Source organism: Mus pahari, chromosome 17 (genome assembly GCF_900095145.1).
Source record: "Mus pahari chromosome 17, PAHARI_EIJ_v1.1, whole genome shotgun sequence".
Taxonomy (NCBI): domain Eukaryota; kingdom Metazoa; phylum Chordata; class Mammalia; order Rodentia; family Muridae; genus Mus; species Mus pahari.
In genome coordinates this window covers 63,266,092-63,272,447 of record NC_034606.1, presented here as the reverse complement: position 1 = coordinate 63,272,447, position 6,356 = coordinate 63,266,092, and positions in this window count along the sequence as shown.

The window sequence follows — 6,356 nt, the reverse complement described above, 5'->3', positions numbered from 1 at the left end:
AGCCAGGGCTACACAGAGAAACCCTGACTCGAAAAACAAAACAAAACAAAACAAAACAAAACAAAACAAAACAAAACAAAACAAAACAAAAAAAGGAGGCAGAGGAGTTAGAGAGATGTCTCAGTGGTTAAAAGCACTTGCTGCTTTTGCGGAGGACCTGGGTTCGATTTCCAGCACCCACATGGTGGCTCACAACCAACTGTAGTTCCAGTTACAGGGTGTCTAGAACCCCCATCTGGTTTTGTTGTTTTGTTTTGTTTTTTACTTCTGAGGACACCAGACATATATATGGTGCAGAAATATATACACAGGCAAAATATTCATACATATAAAGTGAATCTGTTTTAATTTGTAGGAAGAGGGCCAGCAAAATGGCTTGGCAGATCAAGGAACTTGCCAGCAAGCCTTACAGCCTGAGCATGATTCGAGAACCCATATGGGGAAGGGAGAGAGTCCAGTTTCCACAAGTTGTCCTGTGGCCTCCACATGCACACTCATGCCTGCACACATAACATATGTGCACATACTAAATAAAGAATTAGTATTTTCGGGCTGGCAAGATGGCTCAGCGGCCAAGAGCATTGACTGCTTTTCCAAAGGTCCTGAGTTCAAGTCCCAGCAACCACATGGTGGCTCACAACCACTTGTAATGAGATCTGATGCCCTCTTCTGGTGCGTCTGAAGAAAGCTACACTGTCCTTATATATAATAAATAAATCTTTGATTAAAAAAAAAGGAGGAGGTGCTTCATGCCCAGGTTAAGAGCTGTTCAGAATGGGAGACTGCAGCTGCATCCAGGCACACCTGTGATGATGGTCTGAGAGCCCTTCCTCTCTGGCTCTCTTCAGTAACACTCAGCACCTCTCACGTGGAGCCCCACTTCTGGGTCCTGGCCTTACAGCCAAGATAAAATCTGGTGCATTCCCAGCCCTCAAGACTCACCCTTCTTCTTTATTATTATTATTGTTGTTGTTGTTGTTAGTTATTGTTTTTATGAGTATAGGTGTTTTGCTTGCGTGCAGGTCTGTTCACCATGTGCATGCAGTGCCAGAAGAGGCCAGAAGAGGGCGATGGAATCTCTGAAACTGAAGTTACAGATGTTAAACTTGCACACTGGCATCTGACCACTTTCCTCTGTCCTTGAGATGAGCTGTTGTCCCCTGACCTCTGCTTATCCTTGGCCTGCCTAAGGTGCTCACCCCTGTGGCCTTATTTTCCACCCATACTTCCCTGGTACCTATAATGAGAATTTTGGTTTCTTTCTTTCTTTCTTTCTTTCTTTCTTTCTTTCTTTCTTTCTTTCTTTCTTTCTTCTTTCTTTCTTTCTTTTTTTTTTAAATAAAAGTTATATTATCTGAATTTGTTTTTGTTTTAATCTCAGGTGTGGGACATGGGGCTGCTTCAGACTGTCCACAGCCCCTGACTGTGATTTTTCTCATGCTCTGGCAGGGCGTGATTCTGCCAACTGTAGATAGTTTCTGTGATTGTGTGCCCTTTGGAATCCTGCGGGGTAGGAGTGGCATCCTTCCGAGCCCTGAGAGGCTGAGGTGGCTTCTGATTGCTGGCTGCCGTTTGCTGGTTGGCGATATCCTGATGACAAAGACTGGACTTTCCCCTAGGAGCCTGATGTCACTAATAAGCAGGTCTAAAGAGGTCCACACCCCCTTCACCCTCTAACCTTTCTTACCTATGTAGTGTTGGGGGGTTGGAAGGGATCCGGGTGAAAAGGGGTGGTAGATATAAGAACCCAATAAAGTAGTCAAAAAGTAGGGTTACAGCCGGGTGTGGTGGCCCACGCCTTTAATCCCAGCACTTGGGAGGCAGAGGCAGGTGAATTTCTGAGTTCGAGGCCAGCCTGGTCTACAAAGTGAGTTCCAGGACAGCCAGGGCTACACAGAGAAACCCTGTCTCAAAAAAAAAAAAAAAAAAAAAAGTTAGGCTTTTTGGAAAGGGCCTTTAACTACTGGGTCATTTTTTTTTTTTTTTTTTTTTTTTTTTGCTTGCTTGCTTGCTTGCTTGCTTGCTTGCTTGCTTGCTTGCTTGCTCCAGGTCTCACCTAGCTCAGGCTGGCCCTCAAATTTGGAATATAGATAATAAGGCTGGCCTTGAACTCTTGATCCACCTACTTCAGCCTGCCTTAGGCTGGGATTACACAGGGAATACTTTGCTCAGTTACCAACTGTTTTTGCTTGTTTGTGTCTTCAGACACACCAGAAGGGGACACTGGATCCCATTACATGGCTGTGAGCCGCTGTGTGGTTGCAGGGAATTGAACTCAGGACCTCTGGTAGAGCAGTCAGTGCTCTTAACCACTGAGCCATCTCTCCAGCCCTGTTTGTTTGTTTGTTTGTTTGTTTGTTTTAAGAACCACTTCAGTTATCTGCCTCTCCCACTATTCTGTTAAACTCAGGCAAGGAACTGTTACAGTTATCTACATATGATCCAGTATACAAAAGACCAAAGAGGACACTAGCTACCTGGTTCAGTGGTAGAATACTTGCCTAATAATTTACCTTGAGTTTGATTCTCAGCACTAGAAAGAGGAGGAGAAAGAGGAGAAAGAGAAAGAGGAAGAGGAGGAGGAGGAGAGGGAGGAGGAGGAAGAGGAGGAGAAGGAGGAGGAGGAAGAAAAAAAGGAGGCTGGTTTAGTACTCATCTGAAATCCTAAAATTGGGAGGCTGAGGCAGGACTGCCACAAGTTTGTGGCCAGCCTGGGCTACACATCAAATCTTGTCTCAAGCAGAAAAGAGTTGTGGGTGTAGTCACACACACCTTTAATTCCAGCACTCCTGAGACAGAGGCAGGCAGATCCTGTGAGTTCAAGGCCAGCCTGGTCCACATAGTAAGTTCCAGGAGAGCCAGGGCTACAAACTTGTCTTAAAACAGACACAAAACAACTTCACAAGAAACATCTGAAATGTGAGTGAAAGAAGTGCTGTCTGCCTGGTCTGGTGAGTCCAGGCCCTGTGCCTGTATGGAAATGTCTCCCCACACTGCCCCAGGCCGTGTGCCTGTATGGAAATGTCTCCCCACGCTCCTCCAGTCTCCTCAGCAAGTGCTGCTGGCAGATGGATGGCCACTACTGAGTCCTCTGGCTGCCATCTAGGTCCTTCTGCCCACATACCACCCATTACTTTAGCTCCAGTGGGACAGAATAGGTCCTTCATGGCCCCTCCCTTTGGCTCCTCCCGGATTCTACTCCAGCCCATCCTCAAACACTGTGTACTTCCCCCACTAACTCCTGCTTAGCCTCAAGTGGCTTCCTCTTTCCTTCCCTCTCCTCCCCTCCCCTCCCCCTAGGCTCCCCCTTCTCTCTCCATCTCCTTCCCTCCCCTCCTCTCCTGTCCCCCCCCTCTGGTATTGGGGATTGAAAGCAGTGCCTTGCACAGCTAAGCCAGTACTCCTGAGGTACACCTTCAGCACTAAAAAAGATTGTGTGTGCATTTTTGAGATTGAGTCTAGTTTTCTTGCCTAAACTGGTCTTGAACTCACTCTGTTGCCCAAGCTGGCTTTAGGCTTTATTTTCCCTCACCAGTCTTCTGAGTAGCCGGGAGTATAAGCACAAACCATCACATGCAGTTTTCTTTTATCTTTTCTTCCTCCTACACCTACCCCCCCCCACACACACTGTACTCTTCCTTGGGCCTACATCTTTTACTTCCACGCCAGGCTGCTCTTGTAGATAGAGTCTAGACCCTTCCCTGTCCTCTGCCCAGCTTCCAGCATGCCGTCACAGATTGCATCATAACTCATTCCTAGTTCTTGGCTATTTTCTAGGGAGAGTCCCCTCAGGTCTGGTTTCCTTTCTGCTGACTCAGCTGATGTCGGGAACAGGTCCGCCTACCAGGAAGAGAAGCAGGGGAGTAGCCAAGGGGGAACTTGCAGCTCCCCCACACTCCCTAACCGGGTACTGGGTGGGCAGTCCGAACAATGCTTTGCTTTCATCCCATTGAACACAAGCCGTTTCACACAAGGCTTATCAGACAAGGCCATTCTATGACCATGATAGCTGACAATGGAGTGGGATCCTCTCTGCCACCAGATCTGAATGGAAAGACAAATAACCTGTTCAAGCCACAAGAATAAGAACACATTCTCCTGCCCTGGTTAGTATGGCTGCCACTCCTCTGCAAGTCAGAGCTTTAAGCCTTGCTTCATCCTGCCTGACAATGTTTCTATTTCTGACAGCATCTGGTCAGAGTGAATGAAGCCCCGGTGCATCACTCCCAGATAATCAAAATTAAGTTGATCCCCAAGTCGAACCTGAAGCTAACCTTGGTTAGGCCACGTTCTGCCATGGGTGTATCCTAGTTGAGATGAATCAATAAACTTGTCATTGCTCATTTTGCAGATGTCTGCTGGTTGCCTTTGGCTGGAGGACATTCACAATATAGAACAGTGAGCGGTACCCAGGCAAGGCAGCACAGGCCTTTAATCCCAGCACTCCAGTGCATCTCTGTAAATTCAAGGTTAGCCTGGTCTACATAGGGAGTCCCAATTCAGCTGGGGCTATATAATAAGGCTTTGTCTAAAACAATAAAACGGCTGGAACGGTTGCTCAGTGGTTAGTCTGTTTTCCTAGAGACCCAGGTTCAACTCCCATCAATAAACAGCCCGCACAAGGCAGCTCACAGCTGTCTAATTCGGGGGGGATCTGATGGCCTCTGTGGTCAATAGGCATGCATGGGGCACACAGACACACATGCAGGTAAAACGCCTATGCACACATTTCCCACACATTTTTCGTCGTTTTTGAGATGAAGAAAGAAAACAAAGACTGAATATACTTCTATGTATTTCTCTGGGGAGCAAACTCCCATGTCATTGCCTTTGAGATGAATTTCATGGTATTTAAGCAGCAGATTTTTTCCTTTCAACTTATGCCCCCGGCAAACTTTTCTACTCTTTACCCTGCATTGTCTAGTCCTGATGGGAGTCTTTGGTCCTTGTCCATGCTCAAGCACCTGGGGACATCCAAAATCCCCACTGACCCAGGTAACACCATGGTCTTTTTTGTTGTTGTTGTTGTTTTGTTTTGTTTTTTGAGACAGGGTTTCTCTGTGTAGCCCTGGCTGTCCTGGAACTCACTCTGTAGACCAGGCTGGCCTGGAACTCAGAAATCCGCCTGCTTCTGCCTCCCGAGTGCTGGGATCAAAGGCGTGCGCCACCATGCCTGGCTAACACCATGGTCTTGGATGATCCCCTAACGAGATCCCTAAGACTCACTCCTCTTATGATCCAGTCACCTGCCAGGCTGCTTACATGCTTGTTCAGGGACTTCTGGGATCAGAAGTTACAAGTCCCCACTGTGGAGTGCAGCTACATTCACTAGAGAGCGAGTTATATCAGGGACGGAGAGAGTGGAGGTGACTCTTCAGACATGTGGACGACACAGGTGGCAAGGTGCCTGGGGGGGGCAGAGAAGGAGCTGGGCTTGTGACCTCTTTGGTAAAGTCAGGGTGAATTTTAATTTGCTACTGTCCGGGACATCTTTGTGTATTATGCGTCTGTCCCAGAATGGGGACTTATCAGAGTAATCAGAACCAGAAAAAAAAAAAGATAAGGGCAGTTGTGAGACGTGAGCACGTGGTGGTGTCTCTCTCTGTCTCTCTGTCTCTGTCTCTGTGTAGAAAATATTATTCAGGGTTAGTGGCTTTAAACTGAGGCCCCAGAGTTTGTCCTTTTGAGAGGCGTAGGAGCAGAATGAGCCCCAGTTCTAACTTGGCTAAGAGAGGCTTCAGCTCCATCTTTCTGTCTTAAGGCTTTCATGGGACTCGTTTTAAAGAATTAGCTTGTGGGTTCAAGCGGTGAAGAGAGCAGAGCAGGACTGGGGTAAAACTTTCCCTGACTTGTAAACGACACTGTTGGAAATACAATCGATCGGCAAAAATTCCGAACACCGGGGAACATGTTCCGGGCTGTGAGACCTCTCAGCAGATAGAGGTGCTTGCTGCCAAGCCTGGGTTTGAAACCCAGGACCCACATGATGGAGAGAGAGAGGACCAACTCCCAAGTTATCCTCCGACCTCCACAGGTGGCTGTACACACACAAAGTACTATCTAATCACACAATTTGCAGGAAAATGCAGGGAATTGGGGTATATAATATTAAGTGAGGTCACTTAGTCTCGTGTTCTCTCTCACATGCACAATGAAGCAGCATGTGTCATATATAAGTAAACAGATGTATGTGAGGGTACAATCTAACTTGTAGAGAGCAGGGAAGGCTAAATACGCAACTCAGGAGACAGCGTATAGATAACGGGCGTGAGTTATGAGAGCGGCTATAAAGCTAAGTTGGTTTTCTAGTTCTAACTCTGTCATGGGGTTGTTTTTTTTTTTTTTTTTTTTTTTTT